Source organism: Struthio camelus, chromosome 1 (genome assembly GCF_040807025.1).
Source record: "Struthio camelus isolate bStrCam1 chromosome 1, bStrCam1.hap1, whole genome shotgun sequence".
NCBI lineage: Eukaryota > Metazoa > Chordata > Aves > Struthioniformes > Struthionidae > Struthio > Struthio camelus.
Window position 1 is genome coordinate 54,156,645 of NC_090942.1, and position 26,681 is coordinate 54,183,325.

The 26,681-nt window shown below is 40.9% G+C and overlaps 1 protein-coding gene across 4 annotated transcripts in view; it reads left to right on the top strand.

Annotated features, from left to right (window-relative positions):
* The window catches only part of ANO4 (anoctamin 4), a 228,358-nt gene that overhangs the window by 8,557 nt on the left and 193,120 nt on the right, over positions 1-26,681 (top strand). Inside the window, exon 1 of one of the 4 annotated variants that reach the window (XM_068938844.1) lies at positions 22,744-22,811. The exons of 2 other annotated variants lie outside the window; for them this stretch is intronic. The gene's annotated coding sequence lies outside the window, so the exon portion shown is untranslated. One more of the 4 variants, XM_068938833.1, reaches the window with a different exon arrangement.

Below are 26,681 nucleotides of genomic sequence, written 5' to 3' on the forward strand. Positions count from 1 at the left end.
AATGCATTCCTTTTCTAGACCTTGGTATTTTACTATAGTAATTGCCTTTGATTTTTAGGCCATTCCTTCATTTACATCAAGTTCATTTTGAATTCTGAGCCAGCCCTACGTGTGGCTTGCAACACCTGCCAAGTTTATGCCATCTGCAAATTTTAAAAGAAACACAAAATATTCACTTTCATAATTCATGAAAATATTGACTATAACAAGGCCTCTGTGTCTGTGTGAAATGCCTTCCCAGTTTTACCATGAATAATTTGTATCTTTTCTTTCAACCACTTTTGGACCAAAGTAAGTGTACCTTCATCCAGATTATATTTCTGTTTGTTTATTGCAGTGACCTGTCCCCTTCATATGCTAGATCAGCTGTTTTGAAAGCAATTGTATTGATTTGCCATGAATTGTTCCTGACAATTCTGTGTTGGCTTTTTCTTATGTTGTTTTCTTCAAGGTGCTTACGGACTGCTTGATTGCTTACTTAATAATTTGTCACCAAATGTGATGTTTTGCTGACTAGTGAGTAATGACCTAAAGTACTTTATTTGCCTTTCTCCACCACTGAGGGGTTGTACCCCATCTGCACTGGAAGGGAATACTCCTTAGTTTTAATGTTCCTGAAGCCCAGTGGAGCAACTGAGATGAGAAGTAGGCACTAGCACAGCTTTTCCGGGTCTGTGCCTGAATCTCCAGGGTGAATGCACAAAATAGAGTAATTTCAGGAGATCTTGTGTTCCCCCAAAAAGACAGTGAAAGTGTAGTGGACAACCTGACTAGAGTCAGCTGGACCATGAAATATGACTTGAATACCCTCTTCAGGGATGCACCTGTGTTTGTCTTGTAGTTAATCAGAAACATGTGCTTCTGGAAAAAACAGAGTTCTTATGTTTTCTTATGTTATTGCAAAAAATTTGTGTACCAGAATCATAAGTGTTCCGATTTCGTTGTGTAAATCTGCTGGAAGTTTGGCTGAAGCTTGAGCCTTCTGTTTCATTTACATTCCTGCCATGCCTGTTTTATTTTGTTGGTGCGATTATAGCATACAACCTTTTTCCTTTGTTTCTATTCTGCGAGATGTATTTTCACAGTAATATTGCCATCTGCTGTGAATATTGTATTTGACATGGACAAAAATCAAATTAATTGGTTATGTATTTGTTGATTCTGTATATGTAAGTACATACCTAAATGGATTCTTTGATTTTGCAGCTTGCATTTATTTTTTGATGGAGCTATATTGTCTCTCAGCAGCTTTTAAGGCTTGTTTTAAATTACTCAATAACAGTAAAAAGCTATATAAAGAAATAATTTGACAGTAGACAGTAGCTTCTTCTCAATATGGTGTAGAACTTCTGTTAAATTTATTTGATAATATAGACTCAAAGGAAGTGCAATAGATCTAATTTTCAGTGAATTTCAATAAATGGAATGGTATTGGCCTACCTGCAAAGTTACTTTTTTATCCCCAAAAACCTTAGGCTTAAAAGAATGATAATGTGAATAAAGAGATGGAGGGGGACATAACTATTTCTTATGAGAGGAACATTACTGAATGGGAGTAAGATTAGTAGTGGATTTTCCTCAATATTGGTCTTGGAAACAAGGTTAATGTTTTCTATGGATGACTTGTGCCTGAAAAGGAATGCATTGATGAAATGAGCTAATGAGTCTAAGGTCAATCTGAATGTCATGTGGGAAGAACGGATGGCTCCTTGGAGCAGAATAAGGGGAAATGTTATCAAACGCAGTAGTAAAGGTTTCAGGACTGCATAACTGAACTTTCTCCAGTGAGCTGGGAATTTTCATCTGGAGATCACAGAAGAGGATAAACCTAGCTGCTAATCAGAAGTGCTGCAGCTGTGAAAGAGGCAATGGAAGCCTGGGATGTCTCGGGCAAAACATTTCCCACAGAGGGGGAGATTAGAGCAGTTTATCTAAATTGACTGTTTATTTTCAGAAAGGATAGAGCTGTACTGGAGCTTAAGCAGACAACAACTATTGGAACAATATGGGGAAGGAGAGCCCATCTTAGGAAGCTGTGCTGTGTTTCGCTTGCTATATCTAGTAAAACACAAGCTGTGTAGAAAAAGCCAGGCCAGGAGGTTTCACCTGCTGTTTATTCGATTATTTGCTGTTTATTAAGGTTGGGAAATGGCTGCTGTGGATGGACAGGCATCTGATTTGTTCACTAATCCTGATTAGTGGCCCTCAGACTCCGAAGGAACCATTAACTGTCCCCAAAGACATGACTTCGTACCTAGTGTTAGCACTTGGTTAGGAGTTAACAGGTTCCAGGCGCAATTCTGAATCTGAAGGGCTGGTGGACTCGGCGGGCTGACTTCTGCCAGGAGGAGTCTATGTAGAAGAAATGTGAGTGCCACAAGATGGTGCTGATGCCTTCTGCTGGCTGTGCAAGTGTTCAGGTCTGGTGCTCGTAACCCTGGTCTGAAGTGGTATCAAAGCTGTGGTGGAGTAACTTGCGGTGGCCCAGGTGTAACCGGAGAAAACTTCTGTGGAACTTGGTCCTTATTAACCCACAGACAAGTAGTAAAGTCATTGGCTCCGTTTGGACTGCAATTTGTAGTCCTGCATCGATTCACATGCAGGAGTACCAACACAAATCTGTATATCAGAGGGAAAGAGGGAGATGAAAATGGGGAGTGGGAACCTGGAAAGGTGATAGTTATTTCTTTGAGCCTGCCTTAGCTATTGTCCTGACCTGGCTGCCAGACAGGCATCATGCTGCTGTTTGTTAGTAACAGAGACAGAGGGTTTTTTTTTGTTTGTTTGTTTTTTCCCCTGCAGTACTGTGTTTTTGTTTTGCTTCTGAAATGCAGTCTGTACACTTTTCCCTGAGTAAAATGAGACCATATATGTTTAAATCTAAACCTGAAACAGCTAAAAAGCATGCTGCATTCAGTAAGTATGAAGAATTATGATCTTAAGAGGAACGTTATGATCTTAAGAAGAACACTAACTCTTCTGTTCACATTAATGTCCTTGCTGACTCTTGGGACACCAAGTCAATGCACTAAGTCCACGTTTTGAAGGGCCAAATATGTACTTCACCAATGTCAAGACTCTGACTACAAATGGAGTTGCTTTTATGATTCAGAGATGTGTAATATTTTGTTCAACTTTTGACTTATGCATATAAAATGCATAGACGATTCCACGAACTTCATGTTTAGAGCGGTGGGGGTGTGGGGGAAGAAAACTTGTAAGATTTGTTGCTTTTTGACCTTAGCCTAGGTAGGCTCAAGCCTGCGAGCTGTTGAGCTGTCTAGTTTTGATCCAGCAAAGCACTTAAGTATATGCTTAATTTTGGACTTTGAGAGTTGTGCCATTTAAATCAATCTGTCTGTTTCTGTAATGGCTCTTCCCCCACTTAACGATGAGAAACAAGAATTTGCCTAAGCACAACGAGCTGGTAGTCACTGGTGGTAGCACGTATGTATTTAGAAATGCTAACCAGCGTTGGCTATGCTCTGTTGGTTGATGTCATTTAACGCTGGTCCTTGAATGTAGGGCTGCGTCAGTGTTCGGTTTGGTCGTTAGAGAGCATCTTGGCGCTCGACATGCATTCAGGCTCTAGGCTTTTCTTTCTGCTAACACCTCTACTGAAATTATCTGCAAGGCTTTGCTTTTTATCTCGAGCACGTATGTTTGCCCTTTTTGCTGATCAGAAGTTGGCACATGGTTGCACAGATCTGAACTGGAACCTGATGCTCTCCCCGTTTGCTCATTGCTGTTGCACCACATGAACCCCACCTTGGAGGGGTCTGTAACATGCACTGTCTCCTCAAACTGCCACTTGGCTACCACAGGCTCAGTTTTACATCTTTTCATTCTTTGTTTACAGCGTTCGTTCTTTGTTCCATTTCTGCTATGTCTGTTGACCACAGTTGATGCAAAAAGAATTGATCTGAATTTCAGATTTTGTGAGAATTTCTTTTCCCTGGGCAATACTTTATTTGTGGATGCTAGTCCTAGTGCTGCTCAGTTTATGTAGGAAAGGGTTAGGATGGAGATCTGGTTGGTAGCAGCAGAATGTTTTGTGCCTCTGAACTGCTTGTCCAATTACAGTCCTTTAGCACTGTAAAAAGAGTCTTTAAGTCTTAGTTCAAGGAGGAGATATTTAATTAGCTTTTTCAATCTGACAGAGGTTTACTGACACTGTGCAGAACAGGAGTCTTTCACTTTTGTCAGTGATATAATGCCTTTCTCTGGACAGTGTACCTATGTTAAATATTTTAAGTGAATTAATAATGAATAGCTAAAAGATGAGCATAAAATGGTTATTTATTTAAAACTTTCTAGCTAACTTAGTGGAGTTGGGCATTTCCCAGCTGCATCTCCTGAGTAATTAACTGCCCAGGAATAGAATACTTGTTTTGTTTCATTGCTCATTAATGAATATAGCACAGCTAAACCTTGAAGTGTTGTATTTCTAAGTAACCAAGATATCCTTATTCTGGAAAGAGCTATTAATAAACACTTAAAAAACCACACACACACACAAACCTCTTGGTAAATCTTTGGATAGTCATGTTTAAAAACAAACAACCCCCCCCCCACCAAAAAAACAAACCAAAACCCCTAGGAGAACAAGCCACAAACAGAAAACAAGATTAGCTTTCTTAATTCAATATGGATAATGAAGTCTTTCTCTTTTGAAAGAGAAAGAACATGTGTCAGAGTTACGGGTGTCAAATGGGAAGCATTCATGTGTAATGCTATGGTACGGGACTGAAAGGGAGAGCAAGAGCTGTGTCATTAAAATGGAATGAACTATGCAGAGTAGCTCCAATCAGGCCCTTATTTATTTTCTCCTTCTCTTTAAAGCTTGTGTTTTTTTTTTTTTTTAAAGTTAGTTTGTTCCCCTGCTCTCCCACCCTCTATAAAATTGGATAACTGATTTCCTGAAGAAAAGCAGGAGATAACTAATTGGAAAGATGCAATGTTGCCTGCTCTTTCACCTGTTTTGTTTCTGTATCTTTGCTCTTTTCCTCTTTCAATTTTATATTCTTTCTGCTTTGCTTTTCCCTCCTAGCCATTTCATACCTCTCTGAAAGTCTGTTTTCCTTCTTCCCCATCCTGCCCAGCTTGGCCCTCTGTTTATATCCTGTGAATTTATCCTCCTGTTCCCACCTTTTCATGTGGGCAGCCCTGCATAGCATTTTTCCTCTCATGCTGGCTGCTGTAGGGGTTTCCCAACTCCCAGCTCACAGGCAGCATGCTCTGTTTAGCCTTCAAGAAATTAAAAGGTTAAAGTGAAGGCATAGAAAGGAGAGCACCCCGCAGTGTTGCCTGGGGCTCTCACTAGGGCAGGAGGGATGTTGGTGGCCTTGGTGGCTGGCTGCTGGACTTGCTGATTAGGGCTGAGGGAGAGGGGATCACGGCCTCTGGGGAGCTCCTCTGTGGCCAGCTTCCAGCCTCAGACCTGGGTTTCTCTAGTAGGTGAGTAGGGGACTTGTTTGGCACTTGCTGGTAGACTGCCCAGTAGATTAGCTGCTGCTTCATACTTCTCTGATGGGTTTTAATACTTCCATGGCACATTTCTGAATAATAACGTAAGTGGACTTCTAGTCTGACCCAGCATGCACAATTGTAAAGTCTATTGTTACAAAATTTAGAGTGTAAGATGAGCTTGGGCAGTGGTTCACCTGTTTGTCACTGTAATAGAGATGTTTTTCAAGAATTCATTGGTGAACATTTTCCATTACCGTAATAGAGCAACTAGTAATAACTTTGCTGGACGTAGGTGAGTTTTTAGCATCAAATCACATTGCTTTTGATTAAAAAGCATCATGCACTGTGGTGGTGCTGGGTTGGCACTCAAGCTGTTCACTTAAATACTGGTGAGGGAAAGGATGTTTGAGCTTTTTTCTTTTCCTCTTTGTTTTTCACTCTAATTATGGGGATGGGTGATGCTCAAGAGCAAGGTCTTCAGAAAGCAGCACAGGGTGTATTGGTCAGTGTGGAAATCGGGCTTCTGCCGAAGAGGTTGGGCATTTGGTAATACTCTGCACAAAGTCCTGATTATGATAAATACATCCACGTTGTGTTGTGAGATTCTTCCATCTCCCCTTCTCCGCTCCAGTTTGCTTTTTAGGTAGTAGGGAGGTGGAGACTTCTCAAAATATTGGGAACTGTCTTTAAAGTACAATGATAACTCATTTTACTGAGATCAGGTTTTGTGTGGGTCTAGCACATGCAAACAGTGTCTGTATCAAAGGATTTCAGTGCTCGACTGCTCTTTGAGAATGTATCGAGGTCGAAGGCCAACTGCTTCAAAGCATACCTGGAGAATCCTGCTAATAGCACAGCTGCTGTAATTGGTCATTTGTAGAAATAATGCCTCTACATTTGTTTGTAAATATCTCTCTCTAATATCCACCACAGATAGTATTGGAGCTCAGTGAAATTTTTCACGGATGTCATGCACGCTGCTCGCTGTCAGTCCAGAAGCACAATCTTCATGTGACTTGCCAACTCTGAATAATATATGTTTGAGATTTTTATTAAAAATATTGTTGAAACTCTGTCAGTCAAGGCTCTTCTGAGCACAGGTGTATAGATCAGTCAGTAAATGATCTGAAAACTGAACTGGAAAGACTTTTGATGGCTGAACAAAGACGGCTTTTCATAAAAATCTGGGAATTGACTGGTGTAAGCTTCAGTGAAACTACTTCTGAGACACTTCAGAATAACTTTAGATGAGGTTGTTGTCTTCCCCGACATGGGCCCCTGAAATTCTCATTCGATGGGCTTGCATGCAGGAGGTAACCGATACAGGACTAAGGTAGCTTTAGTGGCTGTTTTAGGATGCAGTCCCCAAATGCCTATATTCACAGTGTATGTAGTTTCATGAGCTCAGTGACATTGTTAATGAATGGTGACCACACTGTTAGCTCTTATTTAGAATAACTTACCAACTGTAAATACTAAAGTGATATTAAATCCACTTCTGGATAAAAACATATTTGTACTTGTTTCTGCATCCGTGAGATGAACAAATTCATGTGATTCTTCAGATCCTATGTATGGCTGTTTCTTTGTAGGGGGGAGGGGGAATCCTAGATCTGGATGCAACAGTCATGTTCACAATTGTACATGTTGTATTGCCTATGTTTAGAATATGTATTTTTGTGTTAAAATCCTCTTTCTTTCAACCTGCTTCTTCCATACCAACTAAAGATACTCTTGCTTTCTACAGCATATTTGCTTAATAAATTTTGAGTTTTCTATGATAATTACAAATGTGTTACTTAATTAGATGAGACTAATTTTGCTAATAAATATTTTTATGCAGAAGCACTTTTGGGAAAAGGAAATAGTTAATCACTGCAAATGTGTTAGCCATTCTGAAAATATTAATATCTGATTGTTCATGCTTACATTATTGAAGGCTATTAGAACAGTTATTTTTTCCAACACAGTTAAAACATAGGCACATTTGAGATCTAGACCTTATGCTCAGCCCTCTGCAGAGACCCTTTAATTTTCTCAGATAAAGAAGCTAATCCATCTTGCATACTTCTGAGAAAATCAGGGCTGATCTGGAAAAGCATTTTAGCTAATATGTGGCTTTTAGCATGTGAGTAATATTTTTGACTTTAGTGGTGCTTTCCTGGGCTTTAGGGTTGAGCATTGCAATATTTTGCTTGATTAAGGTTTAAATGTTTGGTATCTCAGTTGATGCATCTCTGGTGAGGGCGTTTGGTACTCTGCTCTGTGCATGTGACCTCAGATCCTACCTCTGCTAATAGCAGGGCAGGTCTTCACTAGGAGACTCTTGGGAGGTTTCAGCCATGGTTTTAGCAGCTTAAGTGAAGAATGAATTTGGTCTGCACTGAAACAGAAACAAAATCCTTCACTGGTGCTACTACTTTTTGCCAACTTCTGTTCTCAAAATGTTTGTTCTTTTTAAAAGTATACCTAACATACAGTAATGTTAGGTATTTTTAATAACTGCAGGTACTTAAAAATCACTTTACTCTAATGATTGACTTCCATTTTAGGACTTCAGAAGGTGTTCCCCCCTCAGTTGAAAGTTGTTACTGAATAAAACTGACAAACTCGGCCTATGCTTGGCTCTGCTGGCAGTGTGAGCGTGGAGGCAAGTATACTGAGGAAGCTAGCTTATACAAGAAAAACATCTTATTTGTAAATAGTAATTACTGGGACATCTGAAAACCTCCTTTTGCATGCTGGTCCTGTTCTCTAGAATTTTATTGTGCCATGTCATCACCGTGGAGGACTGAAAGCAAACTCTCAAGCGGCAAGCTTTATAAGGTATGCATATGGCAAATATTCCTGGTTTGTGGTTTCTAAAATAGTGGGATAGTTCTGAGAGCGTTGCAACCACTTGGAGAAGCGTGATGGTACTGCAGGATCACAGACCCTGCAGGGAGAGGAGAGACCTTGCTTCTGCACTTTCATATCTTAGAGTTTAGGAGCGAGACCTGGAAGCTATAGTCCTGTTGCTGAGAAGGAATGTAAACCCCTGAGTGGTTTTCCTGCTTCTTAAGAAAGCAAGCAAAAACAACAGCAGCCAAAATGCAGGAAACTTTGAATAAAAATGGGTATGAGAATGCTTTGAGCTGACAGGAAGCACTGTGGTCCCAGGCCCTGGGCTGGGATGCAGCTGCTCCATGCTGTTCTCTCTGCTCCTATAGGAAAGATGGTGCTTCAAGGATTTTGAGTGACAACTCCAGGAAGGATCTGTCACCATATAAAACAGCTTTTGGTTCTTTTGTTCTCTTCTGCAACTTTGTCATCAAGAACAAGCCTTTGGCTCTGACAGAATAAATTTGTATCTCTTTCACCTTTTACAATCTTGTTATTAAAATGAATCCCAATGAAGCTGGCAAACTTAATGTATATTGCTCCTCCAAATACAGTGAGTATGTATAGACAGCCACTTGGGAAGTGTAAGAGGAGGGGATGGATGCCTTCTGCCAAGCTGCAAGGGCAGTTTAAGGACTGCTATCATGAGGGGCCAAGTTACAGGGAGAAACTTTATCTGGCGTAGGTTTGTGTACTATTACAAGGACAAAAGCCAGAGAAACATTTTGATCCTTCTATGGCAACCTCACATCTTGTTTGAGAAAAGGTGTTGGAGAAGCTGAGAGAGTTTCATCTCCATATAGGGCAGCTGAGAGGTTTTGGTTTTTGTACTGAGGAGACATTTGTGCTGTCCTGGCTTCCTTTAGCCATCCTGGTATCCTGCTATTACCTTTACTAGCATGTGTAACTGCAGTGAAAACCCTGCTAACTTAAAACCTCCTCTATCAGAGAGGACTCAATCCCAGACCCACAGAAATGGGGGATGACTTTTTCCTAAATCTCCAGCAGTTTCTGGGAGGTGAGCCACAGCTAATGTGCTGGCTACTGGGAACCACCAGTGCAGCAGGAACTCGGAAGGTTCCTTTTGAAATGTGTGCTATCACTGTATCACTGGCCTTGTAATCTCGTCATTGGGATTTGTGGCCTAGAAAACTGTAGCCATATTCTCCCCCCCCAAGAATGCCTGCTGACTCAGAAGCGCAGAGACATTCATAGCAGAACGTATCTAAGAACATTTTCATGCGGGAAGAGGAATGCCGCTTTGCAATGAGAAATGCTTGCTGGCCATGCAGCATTGAAACCGCAGACAGATCCATGGCAACATACTTTTGCTCATTTCTGCATCTACCTAGACAGAATTTCCAAAAATACGCCTTTCATGCAACTGCATTGAATGGTTGGAATAGCTAAGTTCAGCAAAAGGAAAGAACATGGGCATTGGGTTAGGCTTAGCTCTGTCCTGTGGGGAATGACAGTTTGTAATGGTATATGGTTGCTCTGCTCTGCATATCCTTCTATGTTTAACATCTGCATTCTGGTTACTGAATAAGCATCTTGGAGCATCCTCAGAGTTAGAAATATTTTACTGTAGATAATTTAGAAACAGGGAGGTGAAAAACAGTTCTCAACTGTGGCCTTCCAAAGCCGAAGACCTGGAACATCAGACATTTATAGGACACTTGAACCTTTTTGCTGAAAGGAGGAATGGGCCAAGGGAGCTGGAAACTGTCACATTAACCAGCACTTATGCATATAGTGAGTATCAAATTGAAATCCAAACTTTTGAAATAGAATCTTATATTACTTCCAGTGGCTGACAGTGTTCCAAAAAAAAAACCTGTATAAATATTGTGCTGTCAAGAAAGTAAGGAATTCAATCGCACGCATTCAAGCAGTACTGAACATCTCATCCAAAAGCTGAACATACTGCAATCCAGATTCTTCTCTGGAAAATCTCCACCCAACTGGTGGAAATGAGGGGGAGGAGTCTGTAAACATCACAGCGATGCTCTGCCATGCTCTTTCTGTATGACTACTTAGCTGGCAACCCTGTGAAATCCTTTGAACACTTTCCCAATGCACAGCATGCCACAAATTCCGGGATTTTTTTGTTTTAGACTAAATTTGAAGATTTTGTGGAGGAATTATGTCCTGTATTGCATCAGAGCTATCTGATGATTTATGATACAACAGATCTGTTATAGCTGTGATACCTACACTTCTGATATCAAATACCTATCACATTGTACGCAGGAAATTGTACACACTTCAGGAGTCATTGTGCCTTTGGCAAATGATGGAGCTCTGAGAGGGTGGGAATCCTTATTTGAAAGAAGAGCAAGCTGTGTGAGGGGGGGAAAAGCAAACAAATCAGTTCCCACCCCGGAAGAAAATTTGCCTGTAATGCGTGTTGATTAAGATGGAACTTGGGCTCAGAAATGTTTTAATTTCCCAATCGCTAGATGCGCTGCTCTTGAACGCTGGCAGTCTTCCACCTAATACTGCTATCTTCAGGATTCTTGAGATGAATTTTGTAATTCCTCTGGAGAGCTAAGGATGAGGCACTGAAGGAAGTAAACGAAGAAGGCAGACAGTACCCTCTCCGTTGCTGGCGCTTGACTGCCTGCACGGTGGAAGTGTAAGATTCATGGCAGTGGTCTTCCAGTCACTTTTCCTTGCTGAACTGACTCAAGGCACAAACTAGTGAATGGTTTTCTATTTGGCAGTGGTCAAAAATCAATCTGGGATCTGCAAATGGAGATTTTATTTTTCTCTAGGCTGAAGTTTATCACCTGAACTAACAACTCTGAACTGGAAATTGGTGATAAGTTTGATAGTGCTGGGGAATAAAATTTATCACTTCTCCTATAGTCTGCTTTGTAGAAGCAGCAATCAAAAAAGTATGCATAATCTCACATCATATTGGGAACAAATGCCCGTGAAGGTATCAATGTAAGTTGCTTTTCTGACTATAATTATATACCAAGTCTGCTTATCTTTAAACTTAGCATATTTTTCTGAGTTTGTGGTTATAAGACTAACTGCTCTATTGCTTTATAGAAATCTAACAAATTCTCTCCTAGCCTCAGGCACTGAAACAATGTGAGGGAGGAAGCTGAAAGGGAGAAAAAACCCACTCTTTTAATACTAACAGTTGATATAATCATTTGTTCAACTTATTGTCTGCATGTCCTAGATGATTTTAGACTATAATTTGGACTTGCATTTGGTTTACTACACTTGCAGGTGAAGAAGTACTTTTTTTTCCTTCTAGTAATTTGAAAAATTATTTTTTCCATTGTTATTTATGGTGATCACCAGGCTTCGTGATGGTTTTGGTTTAGTGTGGAAACAGCTATTAATCTGCATAATAAAACAATTACTTCTTCCAGTGCTACATTAGCACTTCAGATCTGCAATTGCTAAATAGAAAAATGAGATAAATAGCGATGACAGAAAATTTTTGGTCTGAATCTGTGGCTTTGGGAAGTGCAGAGGGTGTCAAAACATCAATGTTTTGGAATCTATTGGTTTTAAGGAGCCTTTCTTAGGTTAAGGCAACAGAAGAGAGCCAGAGCACACCTGAATACTCGGTCTCTTCCTGCCTTCAGAACTGTCTGTCCTCAAGTGATGTTTGAATCCCTCCAAGTCTGCACTGGTGACTAACGAATTTTGGATGGTATCGGGCAAGCTGGAAGTGGATCAAGATAAGCAGAAAGTGTTAAAACATGATTTGTATTGCTAGTCCCTCTTGCCCAAGTAGCAGAGGTACTTTGCACAGGACGTCCCCTCCAGTGTGCACATAGGGATGCACAGAAGGAGCACTGCGATATGTCGTTAGCGCTGGCTAGACATTGCTGCTTGGATGTTGCTTAACTACTGCCCTTACCAAGTAATCAGCAGCTATGTTGGCAGGCTTTCAGCCCAGTCTTGGTTTCATTTAGCAGCTTTTAGCGAATCTAGAAGTAATGCAACAGTGTTTTCACCAGGAATACTCATGCCTCTGGAGTTGTCTTTCCTGGCATATGATTGACCTGCTACCGGAAAACTTGCTGAGGACTGAAAGCAACAGGAACTGCAGATATCGTTTCTTTGTAGTCAGTGACAGTAGCAGGTCTGTTGGGCTACATCTGGTTTTTCTTCCTGACTCTGCTCAACTGCTGTAGGACTTGATGTTTTCATTATCTTCTAGCCTGTGGCACATCAACACGTGGCTGTCTTCCACATTGCCAGCAAGTGGCCAGGATTGAATTATTTCCTTCTTGCTACGAGTGAAAAGCCACTGTAGAGTGGATAAGTGTGCGTTTGTGTGTGTTTTAATTAAAAACAGCAGCAGTTAAAACAAAAATAAACCACAGGTTCAATAAGGGTGGTAATTTGTTGGGGGGGGGGGGGTAAGGTAGTAGGGGATGGGTCAGGGACTGAAACTGTGCATTGAGGTGAAGTTTAGTGAAAATTCAGCCTTGGTTAAATGGAAGTGTTGAAAGGTCAATGCCGTTTTGATTTTGATGTTTTAATATTGGTATGTTTCATTTTGGAAATACTGATGTTTCTCAAACTGTTCATACCTTTGGCATGCTTTTTTTCTAAGTTAAAATTTTAGGCATGTGGTAGATCTCCCATGCTTCCCTGGCTCGGGAGGGAGGCTCAGTGTGTCTGAGCAGCAGCTCTGTCATTATGTGCAAGACCTGTTACACTGTACATTTGGCTTCTTAATGCCCTGAGGCTACTCTTTTCCCACCAGGCTGCCAGGGCAGGTGCTGCAAGTGGATGGGCAGAGCAGTGTTACATTTCAGACTTTCTCTTTCTGTGTTTTCCAAAAACATATTTTGAAATTTTGGAAATAGTTTGTCAGGCATTGTTGTCAAAATGAATTTTTTCCACATTAAAAAAAAAAGTCTAAATTAAGAGCCAAAAAAAGAAAGAAAAATTAATACATGAGCTTAATAAACCCAGAACTAAAGCTCTTTCTTTTATTTGAGACAAAATAGCTTGCACTGTCCCATAAAGATTATTTTCTTAATTAAGGCAAAAGAACTTTTAAAAACACTGCTGACTCGGGTTTGAATCAAATCTCTCTCTCTTTGGTCCCTACAGTTCTTCAGTTCAGCTGCCAAGCTGGAAAAACAGTTGTGTTGGCATCTTTAGCATCTTTGTCTTTTGTCACTTTCTACACTGGATAATCAACAGTGTGGTCTAAAAACAATTAAATTGCGTGTTTCGGTTTCAGACACTCTTATGTCATTTTGTGTAGACGAGGATGGACATCAGTAAATACATACAAAGTACTGAGTTCACCGTAAACAACTATTTTTTTTATTATATTTTATCATTTGTTATTAGGTATTAAGTGCCATGCTATATCATTTATTTCTTGGTAGCAAGCCAGTTCATTTGAGCTCTTTAGAAAAGATCTTTTACAAGGGGAAACAAGCTGCTATTAAAAGATTTTACTGAAACACTGTGGTAGGTGGTTGGCGATATTTATGACTGTGGCCTAGTGATGCATTATAAGTACAGTTCCAGCCATAGCAAATACTTCAGGATTTCTCTTTGTATTTCCTCTTGCTTTTAGTATTACGTAGATCCAATAGGATTATTAGTGGTGACATTTCTAGAATTTTTTTCTTGCATTGAAAATCTGAAAACGCACATAAATCACGAGTCTTTGTGGTTAATCTGTGTTGCATTCCTAACATTTCAAAGGTTAAATATTCAAAAATGGAGTGTATTTCAGTGTTTAAATGGCCTGTGCTTCCAAATGAGCTGAAGTAATGGACCAATTAAATGGGTAGCAAGTGAATTTTAAAGGAATTGATTCCCTTTCTTGGAGAACACTTATTAATAGTCCTATTACTACTTCTAAGATGCACTTAAAATATTTCTGTAAAAGAGGAAAACCTTTAAACTTCAACAAAAGACAAGGACCTGAGGCACTCATCCGAGTCTCGGGAAATGTGATCCGTATTTAAAAGGCAGTCATTAGGTGGAGTCAATTTAGAGAGTCTGATCACTCAATTTTTGAAATTTCTCAGTACGAGGCTTTTTATGGGGGTCTTGCTGGGAGGTGGAACCTGGGATAAAATACTCTTCTTGATTCTCTCTGAAGCCCCCGTGAGTATCGGGGGAAGGGAACAAGGCATGGGACTTCTCTAGCATCTAGGGTTTTATTAGTTTCTGTTTTGGGGTTCAGCCTCTTTGATCATGATTTTATATATTTTATGTGTATATACACACACACACACGTGTGTGTGTACAAAGTGATATGCTTACTGACTGAACAACTTAGTTCAGTCAGTTATAACTTAGGTCAGGAGGGATCTCAGGTGGTCATCTTGTGCAGCCCCCCACTACAAAACAGGACCAGCTTAGAAAAGTTTAAATTAGATTTGGATGAGTCGCAATTTGGTCATCTCCTTTAATCAAAGAGTTGTAACATCAAATCAAGAGCTACTTAAATAGTATCTCTCTTCATGCAGATTATACCTTCTCCTCTTGGCTACTATGCTTTGTTTTATATGATCCTTTATCTCATCCTCTTGTAAAAATTAGCAGTGAAGGTACTAAGCACTCAGATGCTCAGCAACACTCTCTAATTTGGTAAATTCTGAAATTCTGGGAGCTGCCTGTTTTTTTTTACTTACATGCACATGTCCACACACATCTCCTAATCGGTGATTTGTGTGTGTTTGTGTCCTCGTGCTGTGGGGTCTGACCCACAGGCACGGGACCTGTTGGTCTAAATCTCCAAGGTCTGTCCGTAACACTGAACATCTCTTATTTCACTGTGCTGCGTTTTTAAAGTTTTGTTTGCATCTCATCTCACCATTTATTTCGCACGTTGCACTAGAAGGTAGCGCTGGATGCAACTATGGAACGGCGTTACAGAACAGGCAGTGTGCTGGATACAGGGGACAGTTTATCAGGTGATGCTTTGCTGGGGCCGTTCTGATAAATCTACCTCTGCTGGGTTTGTCCTCTCCTCTACTCCAGCATCAATTTTAGTTCATTTTTCTGCTTTAATGAAGATGCATAATCAATCGTTGCACCTCTGGACTCATGACCCGGCACTTCTCGAAGCCACCTGCTTCAGCAGTGGACTGGAAAGTGTCTAGGGCCCAGAATGTTCCTGGCTTCTGGCCCTGTGCTTTTTAGGTGGCATTTTCTCCTCGCCCTTCTCAACTGGAGCTCAGCAGTGCAGCCGCTCCCCACTGTATGGTCAGATGTAGCATGTGTGTCGCTTAGCAGTTAAAAGGCCCTACTCTAGGCCACTGTCAAAAATAAAAAGAAATCTGGGAATCAGTATGTGAAGACTATTTGCTTTGCTGAGGTTGTCATGTTTGCCCAGTGCAGCATATTGTCATCTCTGATTTTTTTGCCAGCTTCCAGATCTCATCATCTTCTGATGTTGATAATGCAGTGCTTAAAATCCATTTGTAGAGTTCACCTTTTGTTCTAGATTTTTTTTTCTTGTTTGCACCCTAAATTTCCAGTCTGTTAAGAGAAGGTATTGACATAGGCTTTAAAATGATACCTTATTCTTCTGTGTCGGGAGAGGAAAAAGCAGATGTTCCAACTTTGGTAGTAAAAGATAGGTGGACCTCAGTTTAATCTCTTATCAGACCGACTATGTCTTAACACTGCAGTTACCTATACTTGGAACTAACCTACGTGTTTAGCTTTGATTATGGGATTATGTCCTTTGTGTATTCTAAATCATCACTCTCCAATGAATCATCCTGTAAAGGTCTGTCCTTTTTGTCTTTGACTCAGATATACAGCAAACTTTTCTGCTTGTGTTTACAGTAAAAGTACAAAGATGTGTGGCAAAACAACTTCCTGTATTTTTAAGAAAAAGCTTGAATAATTTCTTGTCAATCAGATTATCTCCTGACCATCTGTTCTGGGTTTAATATAGATAGGAGGATAAATACTTTGTTTAGAGGGGAGATGTAATTGTTATGGCCTATTAAACGTCTGACAATAAAACATATCTTATAATTTCATTAATCAGGGAAACAGAATAGGATATTCTGTGCTATTAAAGGACAGTCTTTTAAGAGTGTTGTAACTGCTTCGCATGCTGTGATGTTTGTGTTCCTCTATGGTTCATACAAATTGTTAATGTGCAAAATGTCATCATTAATATAGTGTTACACACTGGTAGAAGAACTGAATTTAAAAGGTTTGAAATAGTTAAGCATTAAGTACTTAGTATGGATTCCTCAAATAAAGCAGCTTTAAATCAAGACTTCAGTTGGGTTTTGGTAGTAAAAGCTCAAGTCAGGATGAAGTTGTATTTTTGATGACCAGAAATGTGCATAGTACTTTAGATCACCTCTGGCAGAAAACCCCTCTGCATCTTTAACAGTCCTATTTGAGATTACGGAATGATCTCTGGCCACTTTGCTTTACTTGCTGAAGAAGATGAGGTGAAATATATACTTCTAATAATGTTCATGACTTCCAAAAAGGTGGGTTCAGTTCTTTACATATTTGCACTTCTTTTTGTTGCCTCTTTCTGTATATTCTGTGCTTTACCCATGAGCTTTGGCGTCAGAGTGTGGGTTTTTTTACAGCATTCTTGAAGATGCACTGGTGAAATACATACTTTATACTGTAAGAAATATTATATAAATAATTTACTTAATAGATTTATAGACAGTCTTATTCTGAGGCCCTGACGTGAAGACCACATGTGATACTGTAGATAATAGAACTGGGAACGGTGTGCTTAAGTGCTGCAGTTTTAATTTTACCGTCCTCTTTGGGAATGAGGCTGGGGGGGACCTCAGCACACTGGCAGAAAAATGATAAATGTTATATATTTATGTTTAAATGCTAGGATCTGTGCTTTTTGACAAGTGTGGATGCAAGCCTGCGCCCTGTTCCCACAATAGAGCTATCTATAATCATTTCTTTTATATGGAACAATGAGGAAAATTCTACACAAGTGGGGAAAAAACCCCCACTACTATTTCCTAGATACATTTCCCTTAAGACTAAGTCTCTAGAATGCATATATGGTCATTACAGATTTTTCTGTCAAATGATGCCTAAGAAATAGTTTTTTATGCCTTTTTTCTTTTGATGATCTGTATTTTCAGGATACCTTGGCTTGATCACTGAAGAGCTCAGGCTTTCTTATTCTTATAGAACAAGTCTTAGAGACTCTAATTCTTGAAAGTAGAGATGCCAGTCTGCAGCAGTGGAAGTCTATCCACACGGTCTTGGCAATTACTTGTGTCTGCTTCCCACCTGCATTAGATTTAAATATATGATGTAGAAATGAAAGACTCTCAAGATTATTTCTTATTCTCTTCTCTTCCATCTGAATATTTTGCATTTCAGAAATGGCTGTATGGTTGGCTTCAGAAAATAAATCCAAGGTGGAAAGTATTAGGTGGTGCTTCTGATCTTGCTTAAACAACATCTTTTTCTTGAAGTTCGCTACAATTTTCAATTTTCTTTACTTTCCAGACTGCTTTGCAGTACAGAACCTCCTTCACCCAGTTTCAAATGATGCATGAGCAGCACATAGAAAAGCTCTTGAAATCCCAGGTTTCACTTTTCTAGGAAACAAAGATTGATAAAGTTTCTCCTTGAATTGATATTGGTGTTTCCTTTATCATTGTTAACAAACTGGAAAAATCTAACTGAAAATCATTTTAAAATATTTTACTTTGTCCAAGGAAAGGACGTTATGAAGAGTGAAGTCTTATTAAGAAAAAGAAATTCATTTTATAAGGTAACAATGATAAAATAGAAAAATTATTTGCTAAACTTACAGCCATGAATATAAATGTGTAGTTAATACAGTAGAAAATAGACAAGGTGAAGGACCAGTATCTCTTATAGCCAGAAAAGATTTTACAGTAAGTTAGGACTGGAATTTTTACTTAAAATATGTTAATCTATTACAGTCTGTTGTAGAAAGAGTAGAATTGCCTATAACAATGTTAAAAAAGAAATATCCCAAAAATATTTTTATGTAAGGGAAAAAGATATAACCTGAAATATTTTCTGTGCCAGCACTAACTCAGACATTTTCTAACTAGAAACCACAAAGTAAAATAAGCAGAAAGATAGCTTGTTTTCAGGAGTTTTAAAAGAATTAGACTACATTTCTATCTGAGCCCCAAAAACGTCCTGAAAAAAATGCAAAAGATGCAAAGAATCATGTGAACAGACCAAGAGAAGTGAAAATAAGTCTTAAACCTACTAAGAAAAAGATTAAGGAAAGATTTTGTCTCAGTCCTCAATGCATCAATGCAGAGGTTAAAAACTCAATTACAATGCATTTCAGTCTAATAGATAATAAAAAATAACACAATGCAAAATTAGGAAGTTGAAGGATGTTGGAACTGAGCAGTGCCAGGCACTAACTTTCCTTAGAGTCACCTTCACTCTAGACAAAATTAGCAGGAGCTTTTCCTTTTCTTCATTGCTCTCATCAAAAGCTCAAGAGAGGGCACCAGAGCTGTGCTGAATTCCTTGGAGAGCCCCACAAGTGCTCTTACCAAAATGAGAAAGGAAACTATTATGCATTTCTTACCATCTTGGTTTTACTATTTCATTATTGTCAGCTTCATTTAGTTCAGAGCATGGAAATTTTCTTCTGCATGCAGCAGTGATGAAAATGCAAGCGCGTCTCCTTGAAATTTCCATTTTATTTTCATTCACTTATTCTGCTCCTTCCCTCTCCTCCGCACAACATGCTCTGTTCACACGTTTGCCCGTTGGTGTGCGCTATTTCACTGCTATGCTGGGACCTGCACGCCGGCAGAGTCCCTCACAATTGTAGTTTTCTAAATCTTTAATTTTCTGAGCAGCTGAAAAGTCATGTGAGACTCCAGTAGTGAGAGCAGACCTTTATTAAATTCTGGGTATCCAGAAGTGGGCTGCAGCTCAGAAGTGCTGATTTGAACTGCTGTGACCCAAACTGCTGGGGAGGAATAGAGAGAACAGCTGTGAACTGCCGAATCCCCAGTGGGTGGTGTGGTTTTCTTTTTTTTTTTTTTTTTTTCCTCTTTTTTGTCTTTTGGAGAAACAGGGAGACAGGTAGGATAAAACAAATGTCACCTGGCAGCATGCTGTTGGCTCCCTTTTATGAAAAAACAAAAAAGCAAATGAGGTTTTTCCTCTTCTTTAGCTAGATGTAGAAGAACAGCTGGTTCCAATATTTTTTTCAGGCAGCAGTTGTTTCTCTGACATGGAAGAGAGAATTAATTATCTTCTTTCTGTGGGCATATGTGTGCTTTCCCCCCCCCCATTACTCTTAATCCTTCTAATCGTTTGAAAGATAACTCTCAGGCAGGTTGCCAGTGTCCCTGGTGCATGGCTGGGGCCTCACAGACCACAGCTCTGCAGGCTTGTGAAGAGGGCATCTGTGAACAAATCAGGTAGTGGTGGAAATTAGGTTCCCAGAGGAATTTACCACCATTCCCACAGCCCATCTGGCTTCAGAGCTGCACGCTTGCAGCCAGTGGTAGCTCTTTAACAAGGGAGAGGCCATCAGACTTGATTAACTCCCTATTAACACAAGGCTAGGACACCTATGGTCAAGACATTGCAAAAATTGGGGTCTTCTGTTCACTAGAAGCATAGACCTTGCACTAAATCCACTCTGAACATCTGTCAGGGACTTCTTCCAAATTTGAAAAGGTGACCTCAATTGCTGATTAAGCCTAAATTGCTGGAGGGTTCAAACCTTTGCTCTGAGCTGAAATCTTGAATTAATTACTATATTGGTCTTTCTTCATGTCTTTGGTTCATTGTAGCTGTCACCAGAAAGCACCCACGGCACCACAGCAGCTCTGCTGCTTGTGTGGGCACAGCCTCTCCTCACACCTCCTACGTTCGTATGGGATAACTAGGGACAGGCCTGGCAATTCCTTCCTTTTACTAGGTTTAGGTCTAGGTTTCTTTGCTATGAAAATTATAGCAAAGGATTCATAGTACTGTCCAATCAAGTCTAGCCCTGACATTGCTTTTTTCTCTCCAGAGAGCCCTTATCAGTGTTTCTTTTTGCATGCGTCTTCATAGAAAAAAGGGAATTGAAAGCTTTGTGTACAAGGACTTTGTCTCTGATTTCTCCTCTGCTTATTGCCTAGTTCAGGACTTCAACTATATAATGGGAGAAGAAACTTTATTTTTTGGCTTTGTGGAATGAATGCTAAATACTGTTCTTAGGGATGGGCTTGGGCAGCCATTCTTTCTTGATAGGTGTCCTGAGACGCTTTTTGGAGGCCTCCTATACTAAGTTTCCTGCTACAGAAACTCACCTACCTTACTAAGCATGTGGAGTGTCAAATAATCATCTTTCTGCTAGCATTGCAATATGTTTTGAAAGCTCACTGCAGAATTTAAATTTATTTCCTTTTTACTTTCTCCTTTTTTTTGTGCTCCTTGCCATATTAGATATATCTTTAATTTTGCTGTTTCCTGTATTTTCCTGTGTGCGTTTTCCAATATGGTCATTTGTCTTCCTTCTTATTTGTTCTTTTGAGCTGTCCTTCCCCAGCGCCTTTTAGCTCTCACACCAGTTAACTCTCCCCAGCAATCTTCCTAACTTTCTCAGTGCCTATTTCTCTCTCGCCCATACCAGACTTCCTCGTCTCCCCAAAATGTGGGAACACCACGTGCAGTTTTTACTGCAGCAGTCATCATTTGCTAAATTCTGTTAAAGCAGGAGCTTTTTTCTTGCCTTTGAATAGTGCCGTGTTTTCTGTTCTGCCTGAAAAATACATACCTGGCAGGAGAGAACACTGCTTTGGGGTACATCATCCCTGTGTTCAAACAACATCAGTCAAGCCAACGTCCGTTCAGCTGCATGCAGGCTATGTATGAAAACTTGTGGGTTTTATTTTTTTGAACTAATGGTGTTTGAAAAGGGAGAAAAAATATCATGGGTATACTGTTCATAGCATGAACCAAGCCTAAATGAAATATAAAAAAGCATTGCATCTTTTGATGTCCCATTATTTTACAGAAGAAAAATTAAAAAAAATTATAATTTTGATTATTACAACTGTCAACCCAATATTCTTCTATGGAAATCATTGCTGCCTGCTAGTGGAATTCCTATGCCCTTCATTTAAATTCATATTTTCAAACATTTCAGAACTGATTGGTTGCCTTAGGTTGCATTTTGGGCTGTTAGCTTGCAGTTTAAGCTGTAGGTCCTCTATTTTTTTTTCCTTTTCTTTCATTTTTTCCCCCAGGGTAGCCTTATGTGGCTACCTTGGTATCTTCTAAAAATACTTCATGTTGACCAAGTAATATGGGTACTAGTGTTGAGATTACTTTCAGAGGTTTGTTTTTTCCCTCATTCCCCTCTAATGCTACACGGCCTTCTCGTCTTCTGAAATGTGAATATCAAATGATGATATTCAGGTTGCGATAGGGCAGAAATCCAGGATTAGCGGTTTTAAAAATTGTACGGAAAAGATGACCATCTAATTTTGTGTGTCCACTGGCAGGGTGCGTCTGCTTTAATTAGATGCAAATCTGCTTGCTATATGTAGGTCCACCCCACTGTGGACTGTGTTGCGCAGTAAGACCGGAAGAGTTTTCCCCCGTAGTCAAGTAGGAGTATTTGAGAAGTTTGGTGTTCTATGAAAGCTGCAGTGTTTGGCAGCTTTAATGTTGACTGCATTGCTTTCCTATGCAGGTCGGCTTGATGGGCTAGCGCCATGGAAATACTTATTTCCAAGTCCTGGATATCTTTACTGCAGATTTGCTTGATGGTTTTCTTTTTCTTCTTTAGGGCCTACAGTATGATAGATAACACTGCGAACGCTTAATCCAGCTGTCATTTTGAAAAAGGGAGACCTCGACTCTGTGTTTTCTGTGGCTCTAGCACTGTCGAGGTTCTGTGATGTTGTGTAAAGAAAACCTGCTGATTTTGACAAGGCTAGTTCACAGCAACGGGTCCATGCTTTGAAATCGCTAACACACTTCCTTCTCTTCCAAAAAAATAAACCTTTGAAGAGGAAGCAATGTTTAACATATGTTTTATGTAGGAAAGCTACTGGATAATGAATTGCAAGTTAAATGATGCTGGTACTTAAACCTCCAAACTTTTCTCGCCCTTGTGCTATTGCACAGGCGTCACAAACAGCGTCTCAGAAGAGCAGCACGGAAAACCCTTGTTTTGGGGTAGCTTTCAAAGCCTTGCTCCCTGGAGGAGAGGGCGCAGCGCGCGAGGACAGTTTATGCGTGCGCGGGCACGGAAAGCCTTGCTGGGGTAAGGAGGCAGATCGCCCTGCCAGCGTTCGCGTGCGAGCCGGGAGCGGGGTGCGGGCTGCCGTGCCTTGGACAAGTGTCACGCCGCCACGGCCGCTCGGTCCCTCTGATTGGGTGCTCCCGGCGGCTGATTAAAAATGCTGATGCCGTTTCGCCGCTCTTTTCCACTTGGAGGAGAATTGTCCTTTCCCCACCCCCAAGCCCACCTCTAGGCTGTAAGTAATGGTGAGAAGATGAAGATGAAAACAGTGCAGCCCGAGTGACTGGAGAAATGCAGCAGTCTCTTTTCGCTGCAGTGCTATGTAGGAGCCGTCCTCAGACTTGTTACCTCTAGGTTTTGCAGCACAAACTGCTTGCAGGTTTTGGAAGGCTGGGAAAGGATTTACCATTTGTGTGTTAGTGTTTTCTGTGTATCATCATATTACCTTGCTTTTCCCTGGACAGCTGTGTTCAGAGCTTCATGTGGAAATCTTTCTGTTGAAGAGAGATAAAAAGGATCCTTAATCTGATTCTCTTTGGATCTTTCTATTTTTATGGTAAGTGCCAGCATGTATTGGCTGAGCGTAGCTTCTTTGCTGCAGTGCTCGTGCTCTCTCCCTCGCTCTCTCTCCCTCCCCCCTTTCCCCCATCTGTTTTTCTCCCCCTATATTCTTAGTTAAGCCTAGTGACCTTCATTCGATACCTAGCCATCATTTTCATCTGCTTTTCATATCAGAGGTCATCTAACTAAAATACAAGTTTTCGCTGCATCTTGCTCTTCCCCTCTCCGACCCGGAGCTCTGAAGTAGCGACTGCAATCGGAGAACTACCTCTTTGTCCTTGAAACGGGAGCCTTGGACGTTGCTCGCGGCCGCCCGTGGCAGCGCGGCACAAAAGGTTCTGGGGAACGGGCATGACGGCTTGGGTAGAGGTGACTCCTTTGGTGTAGAGGTCCGCACAGCCTCCGCTCGCCTAGCCATCTAGAAAACTCTGAACCCCCCCTCCAGCGCTCAGTGTGGGGCACGCGTGTGGCTTGTGCCTATTTGCTGCCCTTGCCATAGGAAGGAAGGGCTTTTTCAGCGTTTGCAGTGTAAGCCAGGTGTTTAGCATCTTAACAAGTGCTGGGATGAGAAGTTATAGAATAGGCACCTGATAGCTCTTATCCCTCTCTAGTCTATACAATTGCAAATTCATAGTGTTTTAAGTGCTTTTCCAACTCTGCAGTAGAAAAGAGCTGCCTTTAAGTTAAACGTTTGGGGGGAAAAAAAAAATCTGTTTACTTCATCCATTTTGTAAGCTATTTAAACAGCTCTGATTTTGTAAATAAGAAAGGTCATTACTTAGTCCATAATAGACTGTGTCCTATAAGCATGCTTTTTTTTTTCCCTTGTTTGTAGCAAGACATTTAAAGTAACTGCAAACATATGCCTTCTGGGGAAAAAAATATATATATGCACATTAGGTATGAGGGAGGTATAGTGCAAAAATATTTATTTTGACTTACGTTGTGAATCTATTGTGTGGCTTGACTATGCATAGCCATTACACGCTGCTTTACAAAATCTTCAAAGGTGCACTGAAGGCATAGATATAATGCTATGGCTCAAACTCCTCACAGACTGATCCGCCCTCAAACCAAAGAAATGAGGAGATGTGTTCTTGTACCTTCGTTTCACTGAGGTAGCGTAAGAATAAAGCTTTTGTTCCATCTCTGAATTACTTTTCTGGGGTTTAAGCAAGTGATACGCTGATGTCTGGAAATTGTTTTCATTGTTTCATGTGTCCTACATCACGGCTTAATAAAATTCACGTCGTTTGACGACTCATCCTGCAATTCAGAGGGTGTGCTGCACGCGAGCCCTATAGCTCAGCAGTTTCAGAGTTTGTGTGCCTCCTCTCCTCTACCAAATGAGTAAAAACTTTCCAGCAGTGCAGTTCCTTAGTACGCCTTATTTCTTTGCAGTACCTGGATGTAGCGCCTGGTTATACCGATGAGGTGTGCGGTGGGGGTGGGGAGCTTGGCGGTCAGAGCAGGGCTTTCCGAATATTGCAGGCACTGAGATATTGGGGAGGGGGGGGGATCTGCAGGTGGGGGGCTTCGCGGTGCAGCGAGGTGCCTGCTGCGGCGGCCCGGCTCCCCGGGCGGCCCGCCCGTGCCTTTCGGCACTGCCTGGCGCCCGCTGGCGCGGCTGATGCCGAGACCCGCTCCCCTGCTTGCTGACCTGCCGGGGGCTCGCCGCAAACCCGCTGCCCGCTCTTGGCGCTTGTGCAGCTCAATGAGTCGCTTGAAAACGTTTATGACTAAAGCAGTCTTGGCCGCCGTCTGCTGCGGACGGGCTTTGGTGCTAGGCAGGGCCTGCCGCCTTGCTTAATTTTTCAGAACGGGTAATAAGGACAACTGAGTTTGCTTTCTCTCTGTTTCAATAACCGCTGACAATAATAATCACAGCGGCAGAGAAACTTTTTGTTGTGCAATGACGCCAGCAGGGGTCTTGTTAACGCTCGGAAGGAGGTTGCCCGAAGCGCCCGCGCGTTGTGACATTGCGTTTGGGAGAGCGGCTGTAGACTTCTGCCGATCGATTGTTAACAAGTCATGGCGGGTGTTTCTGCCCGCGCGGCTGTCTGCTGGGCTGTTGGGTGGCATGTGAAATTACTGTAAGCTTTAAAAACGGGCATTTGCAACATACTTGCACAGCTGAAGTAATTCTGGAGATCACAGTGAAGTATGCTACAGCAGGCTATTTTCATTTGTAAAATGACGATTATAGAAATTGGGCTTTCCAGTGCTTCAAAATAATCTACCTTCTTACCTAACATTTGATCAAAAGGACTTTTTCACTCCAAAATGACTCGTGTCTAAGAAAGTACTGTCCTGCAAAAGTTATTTTTTAACCTAAGTGCATAATCATGTCTTTCAATAAAAGTTTAAAAGCTGAAGGGCATAATACGATGTGTTTTCTAAATAGTCTTGAGGCAAAAGCAAAGGAGAAAGAACAGTAGTCCTTAAGTATTTTCTTCAGTTTAATACATATGAGCTTGCAATGGGATCTTTAAATTTGGAAACTGATATCTGTGTGTGTTACAACTGAAAAGGCTGTGCACGTAAAATCTGTGTCGGCTTGTCCTATTGCAGACCCAGGGCCTAGAGCGTAAAGATACAATCCCTCGTAAAAGCCTTAAGAGGTAGAGAGGAAGAGTGAAAGCCCCAAAATAATATGAAATCAAAGTTGGTGTGGATGCTTTTCAGTGTTTAGGAATCTGGTGAATGCCCTGGTAGGGGGATGCGTGCATAGCACTTCCTTGTCTCGCAGCATGGTGTCACGTTAATTCCTTTGCAGGCTGTCTGAAGACTGCATAGAAAACAACTGCAGGGAGGGAAAGGGAGAGGGGGAAAAAAAAAAAAAAAAGCAAGCTCTGTTCCTTAGCAAGCCCAAATCACCCAATGGCCTGATGAAGTCACTGCGTTATTTTTTTTTTCCTGTGTCCCTTCAGCATGCATTCTTCACACAATTTTTCCATAGAATCAAGTTCTGTAAAGCTCTGTACCTGGTTTAGACTACACGAATTCGCTAAATGGTACATTTATGTTACAAATAAAAGGGAGTACCTTTTTTTTTTTGTTTTTCAGACAGCACATTCCCTTTTAACACTGCTTTAGTAATTTTGTGCTGTCTATTCATATCCTTTCTGGGGTGGGGTGTGCAGGCTGTTGATTGCCACCTGGTGAAGAGGGCAGGTAGTGGATGAACTGTGCCCCCTCTTTCCTCTGTGCCCAAGACTGGAGTATAATAGTGGGACATGCATGATGCAGAGCTCATATCATCAGTACCAAGAGGTGCTCTGGCCAGTGATTTTCAAAGCTGCTCCTGAAATCTGTTTACAAGTGTTTTCAAAGGTAACGTACTACATATTTTTATAAAACACATGTAAGTTATATTAATTGCAGTTTTATCTGTTTTTTTTTTTTCCCCCTGAGCATACTGGCACAAACAGGAGCACACACAGGTTATCAAAAGTTGACTACAATTTCTAACCTTTCTCTGTTATTCGTGAAGCTGTTAGCTATTTTCCTAGACACGTTCTCTTTCTTTGGTCTGCAGATTTTG